Source organism: Sceloporus occidentalis, unplaced genomic scaffold (assembly GCF_023333645.1).
Source record: "Sceloporus occidentalis isolate IW3139 unplaced genomic scaffold, rSceOcc1.0.p SCAF_9, whole genome shotgun sequence".
NCBI lineage: Eukaryota > Metazoa > Chordata > Lepidosauria > Squamata > Phrynosomatidae > Sceloporus > Sceloporus occidentalis.
This window is the reverse complement of record NW_028316989.1, coordinates 27,415,410-27,427,453: the sequence shown is the minus strand read 5'-3', so window position 1 is coordinate 27,427,453 and position 12,044 is coordinate 27,415,410.

Sequence of the window (12,044 nt, the reverse complement as noted above, 5' to 3'; positions counted from 1 at the left end):
TATGGCATTGAAAAAGTTTGTTGAAAACTGAATAACTATGCCAATGTTTTAATTTTTTTTCTTTTCCTGAATCTTGAAAAGGTTTTGTGGAATGAGGATGTGGTATCCGACTGTTGACTGTGCCAATGTTTTATAACACTTGACTATGCTCAGATGAATTTAGAGAGCTCAGGATTTTTGCTGTCTTCCAAAATATTGTCAAGTTCATTTTGTCTTTTTGTAATGCCTTCTTCTTTTAAATCTATTTTCAGTTTGATTTGTTTTCTCTCTCTCTCTCTCTCTGTTAGAATGTTATTAAATACTTTCTTAAGTCTGTGGATAAGTTAATTTTCTAATCCCATGTATGTCCTGACAACCTATGTTCAAGATCTTTTTATGTTGAATATTCCAAAGGTGCCCCTACAAAACATGTTTTAGCATGCAAGAATAGCTGATGTCTTTGCAATGTATCAGTCTAAGGCCTGTCTTCTTACCAGATAGTCCAGACTATGGAGATTATCACAATAGCAAACTGGTAGCCATTTTTGAAAAGGTTCAGCCCACGCTCAGCCTGGACTCAGGTCTGCTTTTTTGCCAATGCGATAATCTCCTATGTGATTCAGAAAGGTCCAAAACCAATTCCTAAAGGTCAGGTCTGATAGGGCGAGTTTGAGCAAGGCTTGTATTCAAGCAAATTGGACCATGTGCTGCAGAGAGGATTGCCATAACTGTCACTAAGCCAAAAATGTAGGACAAAATCTAGACCAAACGGTAGGACAACTGCAGGACAAAACTCAGCCCCAAATGTTGGACATTTAAGGTCGTCCATTTTTCTTAAATGTCCTACATTTTGGGCTGAGTTTTGTCCTGCAATTGCCCTACAATTTGGTGTTGAATTTGTTCCACATTTTGTCACTGGTAATAGTGAACAGTTATGGCACCCCTACATGTGCTGCAGATAGGTTTGCCATAATTGTCTAGTAAGCCAAAATGTAAAACAAAATCTAGACCAAACTGTAGGACAACGGCAGGACAAAACTCAGCCCAAAATGTAGGACATTTAAGTTCCTCCATTTTTCTTATATGTCCTACATTCTGGGCTGAGTTTTGTCCTCCAGTTGTCCTCCAGTTTGGTTTGATTTTGTTCCACATTTTGTCCCAGGTTTCAGTGGACACTTACGGCAACCCTAGTTGCAGATGTGCCCTCTTTGGATGGATCGACAGGGCTACTGATCATGGGTTGCAGGGCAGGATAGGGGGGGTGGGGGGGGTGGGTCACGGCACCGCGCTGAGGCCAATTGAACCATTCACTGGAAATGTGCACAGTTGGATGGTTCAGACCGCTGGGAAGGGTCAAATCATTTGGACAGCTATCATGAAATGAGCAGTCCCCCCTTCCTAGGCAATTCTTCACTCAAAGTCAATCATGTCTATGATTGCTTAGGCTACAAATTCATCTTGTGTGGTAAGGCTCTGAGTGGTTTCTCATGTAAATATGTTATTAATATTATTAATTGGTTTAATATTAAAATGTGAGATGGTTTTTTAATGCTATTTTAGGGTGGGAGGGAGATAGGGAATTGGGATTTTGTGTGTCTTATTATGTTTTTACTTCTGGTTTTTTTGATGTTGTGTTTTCATTGTTCTTTTGTTTGTTGTTACCCGCCTCGATCCAATACAGGGAGAGGCGGGATACAAATAAATATTATTATTATTGTTGGTTACTTGTTGTGTTTGGGCTATTTGTTTATATAGGTGCCACCCAAAAACTGCAGAGTTTGCTGGCGCAATGTTACAGGGTTTTCTTGGCAAGGTTCATTAGATAGTATATAGTATCTTGGAGAAACTATTGCAGTGTAGTGGTTTGAGTGTTGGACTATGACTGGATGCCAGGGTTCGAATCCCCGCTCAGCCATGGAAGCCCACTGGGTGACCTTAGGCAAGTGACACTCTCTCAGCCTCAGAGGATAGCAATGGCAAACCTCCTCTGGAAAAAAAACTGCCAAGAAAACCCCATCATAGGTTTGTCTTAGGGTCGCCATAAATTGGAAACCACTTGAAGGCACACAACAACAGCAATCCCTAGTCTCTGCTTCTAAATCTGCATCCATACCTATATATTAGCACGTGTAAATCTCATGCAAGTTAGCGTCCTCTTTTTGATGACGGGCTTCCCTTTTTTGGCAATGCGTTAAGAGGCTACAACAACAACCTATTTATTATTATTATTATTATTATTAACCTTTATTTATAAAGCGCTGTAAATTTACACAGCACTGTACATATAATCTTTTAGTTAGACGGTTCCCTGCCCTCAGGCTTACAATCTAAGAAGACACAACACAAAAGGAGAAGGGAGTGGTGGTGGGGAATGGGATCAGGTCCAGCAGTTCTCCACCTCCGAGGCCTGGACCAAGGCAGATGGACTGGAGGAAGGGCTTGGCTTCTTAATGGATGCTTAAAAGGAGGCTTCCTGGGTCAGAGAGGGGCTCACCTCTGGGAATGCTTCTCTAAATAAACATGACTTTTTGCACTATTGCAGAATGAACAATGATGTTGTATGGTAACAGGTCTGGGGGTGAAATCAATTGAACCCTATGATTTTAAAACCAGGAAGGCTCCCTCCCTCCTCGAATTTACTTAGCAACAAACCTTGCAATTAGCATGAATGAATGGCATCATCTAGAGGCAGCATGGCGTCGTGGTGCGAGTGTTGGTCTAGGACAGGGGTAGGCAACCCTTTTGAGCCCGGGGCCGGGTAGCTGTCCCTCAGACAACTGGGGGGCCGAAGCCAAAAAATAAATAATTAAATAATTTTAAAAATTAAATAAATACATAAACCGGGACAAATGTAGGACAAAATTTTCAAATGGAGGGCACTTTTTTAAATAAAAAATGGAGGACATGTGAAAAAATTTGCTGATTTTTTAAAAAATGTTAAGATAAATGCATGTTTCTGAGGCTTCTATAGACAATTGCCCTCGCAAAGGCCCTGGCGGCAATCAGCGGCAGGACCGGGCTGGGGCCGGTCCCAAAGCCTCGCCGGGCCGCATCCGGCCTGCGGGCCGCAGGTTGCCTACCCCTGACCTAGAGAGTTTCCCAAAGCTCTTCTAAACAGCTCCCCACCTATCGGCCTTCTCATAAGAAGGAGTTCCCCATTCCTTTACCTGTACCCATGACATGTTGGGCTTAGATAGGTGCCTTGTCGTATTTTATGAAAGGGTGCTGAAATGTTCTCAACCTGACAAAGAAGGGAATGACCTAGAGCCAAGGAACATACATTCTGTTCCGCATATTCACCCCAACGTTTGACACACTTGGCACATCCTTTCTCAAATTTCTTCAACCCTTCCAAAAACAAATTCTGATGTCTGGTCACTGAAATAACAGCTCTGCTGCTGCTGCTGTCATCTCTGAATTATTCCAATATTTCCTTCCTTGCCAACTCTTTTTAAGGCTTTGAATCAGGAAGTTGTCAGATGGAGCAAGATCTGATCAGTACCACAAAACCTCCTCTTGATGTTATACCCCTTCCTCTCTCTCTCCTTTCCGAAATTTAAAATCTGCTGGACACTTTGTGGTGGGAAGGAAGAGAGAGCATGGGATTTAAAATCTGGTGGAGGATTTGTGGTGGGTTTGTTTTCCTTCTGGCATGGGGGAGATGGAGGTGGCCAATGGTGGTCTACACCAGTGGATGATGTCTGGAAACCTTAACATTTGACAGACCTTGCCTGCTTCCATTCACAAAAATCAGTTCTGCCTCTTCATAGCAATTGCTGTTCAGTCCTGTTCATCCTGCTTTCCCATTCTGATTCTTTTCCTAGGGTCGTTGAAGATCCATCGCCCAGTGGCCTAGGCTAGCAGAGGACCTCACAATGAGTGCCTTTAATGTGGACAACATCTTTGCCATTCACTTTGTTACCCATGCTGTTTCATATACATTTTGGTATAAATGATAACCCTTAATGACCCCTAGATGAACTCTAATAGCCTGTCCACCATTGCCAGCAAGGCATGAGGACATGTACACACACGCCTGAGGGGCACCCACATCTTCATATCTAGGAAGTCGCATAAAGGGATTATCATAGGACCAGGAAGAGGAAATGTTTGCCTTGCCTGAGGCTCTTGCCCCCTCCTTGAGTCTGTTGTCCGAGCAGCTTAAGACCACTAAGACAATCAGACAGGGACATCCAGGTGAAATGAAAGTAATTAAACACCTTTGTTCTCACCATCAAGCACCTTTGCCAGAAGCAAGATTTTGCCTATAAATACTTTCAGATTTGCCTGTTCACTGGGCCAGTCTGGACTTCAGGGGGAAGCTCTGTCCCCTTGAACCCTGACCTGGCTCCTGGCTCCTGGCTCCTGGCCAGTCATTCCATGGCTGAGCCTCATGCCATCCTCATCATATTCCATCAGGATTCCTGGAGGGAGTCTACATTCTCGTAAGTATCACCCCAGTGATGCCTAAAATCCTATTCCATGCTAACCTATGCTTTTCCTGAGCCTTGTATGCGTGTGTGTATGCTAGTGAACCGTATGTGCTTTTCCCCTTATAAATAAATTGGTTATTAATTCTAGAAGTCTGTCTCAGCTCTATTTATTGGGATACCCTGGTCTACTCTGTATACATATTGGGAGACGATTCTGCAAGGGCCGTCGTAGCAGGCCCTCCTCTTGCAATATTTGAGCTAATAACAATAACAATAAAATTCCCCTAAACGGACCCTTGGCTACAGCTCCAGCATTTCAAATGAGTTCATTCTCTTCTTATGAGCTTTCTTCATTGTCCAGCCCTGATTAGTACTTGGATGGCAGCTGTGCCAATGAATGCCAGGTTCTGTAGGCTATATTTCAGAGGAAGGATCTGGCAAACCCACCTCTGAATATTCTGTACCATGGGGTCACCATGAATCAATAAGCAACTTGAAGCCAGATACACACGCAACTAAAAATATGAGCATCCCCTTCCTTTGCCAGTGAGTCTCCAAATTGGAAAGGTGGGGAAAGTGAGTTAGAAATGCACAAGTTCTTAAGAAAAAGATGTTTGTGGAAAGATGAGGAGAAAGAAATCCGCTCAAAAAGGGTGTTACCATCAAAAATTCCTTCCATGGGGTAGGACAGCAAATATTCCATGCCTTCTTAATTTCCTTTGGAAGGGACAGTTCCATTTAATCCTTTGCCATTTCGCTTTTTCAGCTACATTTAGAATGTCCCAGTTTCTCCCACTTTCCACTTTTGTTCTCAGCTCACATCCATTGCTGCAAACTGAACTCAGAGTGCAAAAGTGGCTTGCACTTCAACTCAGCAGGAAGAAGAGAAGGAGGAAGAGAAGGAGAGAGAGAGAGAGGAATTTTGACTGAACAAATAGATTTATTTTGGCCACAGACCAGAATGTGGTGGGATCTTGCATTTCCCGCTAGGCTCAGGCAAAAGCAAACCAAATGCAGCCCCTCCTAGCTTTTGCGATTGTCTTCCTTCATCACCTTTGCTACCTTGACTGCACTGTGATGCTCAAAGGCCAGATGCGTCCCAGTTTTTAGCTGTGAAATGTTGAAAGCCATGAGGTTCTCCACCAAAATGCTCAACATTTTGGACAGAAGAGTGTGGGAGCAGGCAGATCTCTTGGCCTTAGCATGTACATCTGTTCTAGAGTTGTCGCCTTTAAATACAATAAAATAAGATGAGAATCTATGCCTTTAAAACCGCAATAGCAGGTGGAAATCAATTCAAGGATTTTCTCATCACCGCACCTTCATGGCAGGACAAAACATCATCCATACAGAATCTGTGTCCATAAGCAAAGTATCAATCTTTTAAAGTGCTCATGAGAAAATGCCTTTCTGAAGGTTTTCTTTGCAAGCTCAAGAGAGAAAGGAGGGGAGAGTAAATAGCAATTGCCAACTTCTTTTGACAAATTGGACTTTTAAAAAGGCCCTGGCATCAGGTGACTTACAATCAAATTGCACAAATTGGTGTCCATTGTACCAGAAAGCAAGCCAAGAGAATATATCCTCATGTTGGATAGAGAGTAATTTCATTTACGTTTCAGATAGATCAGCTGTATCATATATATATATATATATATTCCCATGTAGTTTTGTTGATTGATGAAGCAAGCAGCTTCATGGAGAAGGTGAGACCTGTGGCTACTGCACTAGTTTTATTGCCTCTGGTTTATAGTTCCCACAGCTTCCACCCTGCTTTAATATCTATTACAACTTCACAGCCAAAAGGAAAAGGGTTAGGAAAAGCAAAAGCAAAAACTGAGTCCTAAAAGGAAAATGTTAAAATGAACCAAGCTTGCTTTTGAGAAATGGAGTTTGTAAAGTGGCACCAGTCCCAGCCCTGCATCTTAGGCTGCATCTAAGGCAAACCTATCCCGGGGTTTTCTTGGCAAGAGTTGTTCAGAAGAGGTTTGCCATTGACTTCCCAGAGGCTGAGAGTGTGACTTGGACAAGGTCATCCAGTGGGTTTCCATGACCAAGCTGGGATTCGAACCCTGCTCTCTAGAGTCATAGTCCAACACTCAAACCACTATGCCATGTTGGCACTATAAATTTTATAGCATAGTAAATTGACCAACACACAAATTTTTAAAAGAAGCTTTAGTGAGGGGCTTTCAGAGGCATTGCTTAAAAATGGAATAGAAAATAGAAAATAGAAAAGATACTCCAAATATAGATGAATTAGCTTATAAAATTACCAGAAGTTATCGAAATGAATTAACTGGCACAGCGGTCAAACGGAAAATCATCAGAAACAGTTACAAAAATAATGGGAGCTACTAACTGAATATTGCAAAAAGAAATGGAGTTGAATAAAATAAAAATGGACAAAGGGAAATGGAAACATATTGATTAGGTTACAAGAGGGTCTCAAAGAAGGTTAAGAAAACCAAAAACATACCGAAGCTATATATATAACGAATAGCCAGGGAAATAAAAACTGATGAAATAATAAGGTATAAGTCACACAAATCAGAAAGACAATAGGAAGTTTAGAAACAGCATATAATATCACAAAGAACATATTTATTATTGTACGATGTTTGCTGTGAAATGTAATACAGAGCAATCGAATGTAAGATTGTAAGCCTGGAGACAGGGAACCATCTAATTAAAAAGAATAATTGTAAGCCGCTCTGATAGCTTTTAGGGCTGAAGAGTGGGTTATAAATACCTTAATATAATAATAAAGAATGTAAGAACCTTTGTTTTCAATTGGCTGTACTGTAATAAAAAATAAAGTTGGGGGGAGGGGGAAGAGTCCACATTTTGGGGTCCCAAGGGCTGAATATGGCCCACATAAGGTCTGCACTTTGTTTTCCAACTCAGTTCAGCAAAACAAATCCTGAGATTATCCTCCCAAATAAAGAGATAAACAGGAGACTTGGGTACATGGCGTGCCATTCAGAAGTCACTGCCTTTTGCAAGGAGGGAGGCGAAACGTATGCTTCGGAGTCTGTTTCCTTCCAAAATCACGTACTTCCCCTGAGATGCCGGCATCACAATTTTTCATATCCCATTGAACCCTGGCACTGGCTCGGTCCTTCTGTTTAGACAGCCAGAGGTTGCTAAGAGGAGACTGGGCATTAGATCAATATTTGCCAATCCAGCCTGGGATGAACCAGGAAATGTTCCTAATGCTTGCCTTCCCAGGAGGGCTGCAGGCTTTTAAAAGGCCCCAAATCAGACTCAGGAGGGCCAATGCAGAGTTTTCGTGTTTCCCCTGCAATATTTCGGGTGCATTCACATCCTCGATAATGGTAGCACTTTGGAGAGGCATGGCTCGCTTTAAGTTACAGTGGTGTCAAACTGCATCAGATGCACCTACTGAGATGGGAACTGCCACTGCAGACTGGGTCATCCAGAAAAATCAGCAGTAGCAAAACACGTTACGAACCATCCTGGGCATAAAATGCTGTTTGAAAACACTGAAATTCTGGACCATGCCAACAACTATCAGGTCAGAATGCACAGGGAAGCCACTGAAATCCACAAACACTTGGGCAACTTCAACAGGAAAAAAAAACACCCTTACAGTTAGGGATGCCATAACCTGGTGGCCGCCGGGAAAAGCACGCTTTTGGGGGGCCCTCCCAGTCACGGTCCGGTTTGGCCCCCAGCAATGCATTGGACCCGGACGCACGCGCAGGTCTCTGAAGCAGGAGCTCGTCCCCTGCTTGGTTGCCAGCCAGCCATTGGCCAGCTGACCAAAGGGGACAGGCTCCTCTCCGCACGCCTCCCAGGCGTCAGCAGGGGCCAGGGGCAGCGATCGCAGCTGGCCCCCGCGTGCCTTCCTGGCCTTTAAGGAGGCCTGGGACTCCTTAAAAGCCAGGGAAGAAGGAGGAAGCCGGCGGTGATGGCAGCCAGCTCTCCCTCTCTTTGCTGGCTTCTTCTAAGGAGGCCTCGGTCTCCTCAGAGGCCAGGAGGGAGGGACACTTTTTTGATGTAGGACACTTTTTTATTAAATGGAGGATGCCCACGCCCCTTCCTGGCCTTTAAGGAGGTCTTGGTCTCCTTAGAGGCCGGGAAGGGGCGTGGGGTGTCCTCCATTTTAAAAAAAAGGGGGGGAGTGTCCTACATTTGAAAACATTGTCCTACATTTGTCCCGGTCTGGCTGTCCTGAGGTATGGCAACCCTACTTACAGTGAACAAGATTTGGCTACCAGTCCTGAAAAACAGCAAAATCAGGTCTTAGCAAATGCAAATGAGAAACCACTCAGGGTCAGGGGCTTTCCCAACAGACAATGGACCACTAATGAGACAGACACAAATCCTCTTTGCCTATCCTCCCCTCCAGAGGCTTTGCCATTCAACAACTGAATGATATACAGATTAACATGGAAATCACTCCTCTCTACCCATGGTCACACAGTATATAATATATACCCAACTCTCTTCCATGCCAGCAATCTCTCAAGATGCCAGCTACAGATGCTGGTGAAACATCAGAAACAAACTCTTCCAGAACATGGCCACAAAAAACTATGGATGCCGACTATGAAAGCCTTTGACTTCACACTTAAAGCGGTGTTGAACTGCATTATTTCTACAGTGCAGATGCACCTTACGATTCCAGTTTGAATCCTATAGGATCTTGGGATTGGTAGTTTGGCGAGGCACCAGCTCTCTTTGCCATAGAAGGCTAAAGACCATGCAAAGCTACAAATCCCAGGACTCCATAGGATGGATCCTAAGTAAGCAAGCAAGATTGGTTCAGAATGGGTTTGCAACTGCTTTCCTCTGAGGCTTAGAGCAGGGGTAGGCAACCTGCGGCCCGGCGAGGCCTTGGGACCGGCCCCAGCCCGGTCCTGCCGCCGATTGCCGCCGGGGCCTTTGGGGGGCAATTGTCTATAGAAGCCTCAGAAACATGCATTTATATTAACATTTTTTAAAAAATCAGCAATTTTTTTCGCGTGTCCTCCATTTTTTAAAAAAAAGTGTCTTCCATTTGAAAATTTTGTCCTACATTTGTCCTGGTTTATTTATATATTTAATTTTTTAAAAAAATTATTTAATTATTTATTTTTTTACTTCGGCCCCCCAGTTGTCTAAGGGACAGCAACCCGGCCCCCAGCTCAAAAAGATTGCCTACCCCTGGCTTAGAGAGTGTGACTTGCCCAAGGTTACTCAGTGGGTTTCCATGGCTGAGCAGGGATTCGAACCCTGGCCTCCAGAGTCTCAGTCCCAAACTCAAACCACTAGGCCACACTGAAAAGTGACCTGAATGCCTCCAATCTCAGGTAGCTTGCAAGTGACGCCACGTGAATTCTTCTTTCCACCTTGGAGAGGAGAAAGGTCACACCTGCCTTCCTTTCTGGATCAGCCATCAATGGCAATGTTTGCTTTGTACCTGCATTTACCGCTACCAGTTAATATCTGAACAATGTCAACCAGAATCCTCTATCCTGGTGCATGTTTGCTTTTAGAAACGTGTTTAAAAATATTTTCCAAGCTGGGGATGTTTGACTCCATGGATGCAGGATGCAGAACCTGTGGATAAGGAAGGCCAGCTCTATGCATAAATGTTACTCAACTCAGACTGAGCTAGAAACAAACAAACAAAAAGTGGGCAATTTTTAAAAATAATTCTGTGATTAAATATTATTTTTCTCTTTAACTTATTGGCACCCGTGGTTCCCATACTTTGGTTCTTGGATTGATTTTGACTTCAGCTCCCAGAAGCCCAACCAGTATGACCAACAGTTAGGAATTCTGGGAACTGAAGTCCAAAATACCTGGAAGATGAAACTATTGAACTGTAATATCTTGAGTAATTGATTGGTGGTCTTAAGCAGTTATTATCCCCCCTTGGGTAAGTTTGGGATTTTGTCCTTTTTTGGTGGTTATTGCTTTGTTGTTGTTGTGTTGTTGTGCCTTCAAACTGTTTTTTACTTATGGCGACCCTAAGGTGAACCTATCAGAGGGGAGTTGCCCTTGTCTTCCTTTGAGGCTGAGAGAGTGTGACTTGTCTAAAGTCACCCATTAGGTTTACATAGCTGAGCTGGGATTCAAACCCTGGTTTCCAGAGTCTTAATCCAATGCTCAAACCACTACATAGCATTGGTTTAGGATTGCATATGATATATTCAATGAAATTGTTAATATGTCCAACCCAGCCTTATTTTTCCTTATTTCATCATCCATCAAAGAACAAGTAAACCACAATACTGTGCAGGGATATCTCACAATAATATGTTATTGTGGTGTGCCTTCAAGTTGTTTCTGACTTTTGGTAACCCTATCGTGGGGTTTTCTTGACAAGATTTGTTCAGAGGAGGTTTGCCATTGCCTTCCCCTGAAGTTGAGAGAGTGTGACTGGCACAAGGTCACTCAATAGGCTTACATGGCTGAAGCGGGATTCGAACTCTGCTCTCCGTAGTCATAGCTGGATGCCCAAACCACTATTCCATGCTGGCTCCAATTGTGCTGCTAGGTAGTTTTAAAACAATCAATAAAAACGTATTAAAATGTTTTCCTAGAAGCACTGCTTGGCACCATCATGTGAGCAAAGCATGCTCACCTCCATCCAAATCAGGTGTGCAAGATGAAAGTCAATGAGATGAGATACTCCAGGGCAAATATCAACTTCCAATTACGCTTTTTTTTTAAAATGCAAATCATAGAGTCCAAATAGCCGATAAGCACAACGTTCGAAACACCCTTTAACCAAAGGCTGGCAGGTGCTTTTGCAAAGGAAACAAAATTCTCCGAAAACACGTGCAGAGTGGCAGCCCGTGCTAAGATAATATTTATTAGTGGAAATATAAATAAAGGAGATTAGCCTTGGTGCCCTGGACATTCCATTATTAAATTTGTCCTTTTGTCCGTTGTGGCTGTCCCCAAGTGTTTTTGCTTTTTCTTCCTCCTGGAGGTTATCAAGAAAGGATGGAGCAATTGTGCGGAGAAGGAGGAATGGACGCCCGCTGGAAAAACTCCAGAAAACACACAGGAGGCCAAAACCAAAAGCAGACCTAGGAGCCAAAGAGCAAATCAGATTAAAATGGCAAACCAAGGGACCAGCCGCACTATGCAGTTATAGTGCTCACAATCCCACTTTAACTGTCATGGCAACCTCCGGTGCAATCCTGAGATTTTCATTATACAGAAGGATTGTTTAGGGAGGAAGAGTTGTGTAGCGGAGTGAACACTGGACCTCGTCTCTGGGAGATCTGAATTTGAATTCACATCAGCCATGGCAACCCATAGGGTTTGTGTGTGTGTCTATGTGTGATAAAGTCCTTAGTCTCTGCTTATGAACTTGCTTACCCCACCATCGGAGCATGTGCCAAACATGGTTATGCAATTGCCGTCGCTCATGGAGGCCGGAGTAATTAAATTATTAAATTATAGCAGGAGAGACGTGAGGGATTAACAGAAGCCAAAGTAACCATCTTGACTATTGAAACAAATGCAACCCACCAACCTCCCTTCCACCCCGGTCTTATCTCTCCAAACAGCTTGCCGGACGCTTGGCTCCGTGATAACCGCAGCATCGCCTCTCATAATTGCATTAAATGGAAACACAAAGAATCAAGAGAGATTAGAGACGGTTGTTGA